A 1501-nucleotide genomic window follows, 5' to 3' on the forward strand; every position below is an offset into this window, starting at 1 on the left:
TGCTCCTGTGAATAATTTTAGGGGAGCGCCGATGACGGGAGGGTAGGAAGAGGGAGGCGCCGCAGCTAACTCAGATAGACGGGGCACCTGAATGGTGTTTGTGTGTCAGTCAGCCAAGAGCGCTGCAGAGGCACCCCCAGTGCGTTGGTAGTAGAGCACAGGGTTCCTCGCCGATTAGGATAAGGGAATCATCCCTACCGAGGGAGATAACTGCGGACACGCCCAATCGAATTAGACGCCCCACAGTGATGAGGAACCATTCATTCATGCATTCATTAAATAGTTAATGTCCTGTTAAAGATCATCTGCTACCGAAGTGTGGTCACTTAGTTGGAAGATCTTCTATAGGTGCGACAGGCACCTCAAGGCAGAAAACGGTACTTAACTGTACACTAAGCACTGCTGAGGGTTTTTTGCTGAAACAAGCCGACACGAGCCCGTTGTGCAGTTTGTGAAGCAAGTTATACTCAGCCGTGTAAAGTTACGGATCCAGTCGTGTAGAAGATTTCCCCAATGGTACCAAAAAATCACAGGCGACACCCGAGGGTGCTGTCAGTATTGGAAGACGCTTACAGTGGCCTATGGGCAGCATTAGATCACCGAAGGCACTCTGTCATTCCATTATGTCTTTTATATTTAAAGTACAATTAAATACTTGCTCGGTATAAAGAGTGCCACTCGGGTGTAAACAGAACTCCGTGGCGCTACCTCAAGGGTTAGTAGGCTGAGGTGGTAGTTAAAAGCCTGATCTTCGTAAGCCATTCCGAGCGTGAGTTGACAGTGCTGCATTTCTGCAGCTACTGTTTGTTATCGAAGATCGTTCGTCTCTCGCTTACAGGAGAGCTGGAGGAAGGAGACACAAAGGATTATAAGTAGCCCGCAGTTGTGCACATTAAGGAAAAGCAAAGGCTCAAACACGACGTGTGATTTAGCGCACGCTGTGTTCCTTTTCTTACAGTGCACAGCTGCGGGGCTGATTGGGGTCCATTGAAATAGTATTCGTGTTACTAATTCAAAGGACCACAATCAGCAGCTGTGCACTGTAAGAATCTCGCGCTGCTCGCATTTTAAAAGCGGCGGCGCGAACGGTATCACGGGAGTGCGCGCTAATTACAGCACACTGTGTGCTTAAGGTGACCTCTGTGCTCGCGTGCGCAGCTTCTTGGGAACAGTGGCGGTAACTATTTTTGAGTTATCGCCTTCTCTCTCCTCGTGTGTAGAAGATGCACTGAGGATGATGGATTGCTTGACTGAGTTGTATTTTTGATTTCTGTTGTGTTGCTGGCAGGGTCAGGAGCTGCCCGCTGATGGTGTGTGGATGGCCGAGAAAGCGACTACTTTATCCCATCACTCTCAGCGGTTTGCTCTTCCTGTCCCTTGCCCCTGAGTGCTCGTGGTGGTGTTGTTTCGAATCTGGGGAGTCATGATGCAGAATGAACCGACAGCAGGTCTGTGATGTGCGTTTGGCACACTGGAGAGTAAACCCAAGTTTATTAGTTGT

The 1501-nt window shown here is 49.2% G+C and overlaps 1 pseudogene; it reads left to right on the forward strand.

Annotated features, from left to right (window-relative positions):
• The first annotated feature begins 761 nt into the window (after positions 1–761).
• Positions 762–852, forward strand: LOC144764556 (small nucleolar RNA U3; annotated as a pseudogene).
• The last annotated feature ends 649 nt before the right edge of the window (positions 853–1501 follow it).

This window comes from Lissotriton helveticus, chromosome 6 (assembly GCF_964261635.1).
Source record: "Lissotriton helveticus chromosome 6, aLisHel1.1, whole genome shotgun sequence".
Classification (NCBI taxonomy): Eukaryota; Metazoa; Chordata; class Amphibia; order Caudata; family Salamandridae; genus Lissotriton; species Lissotriton helveticus.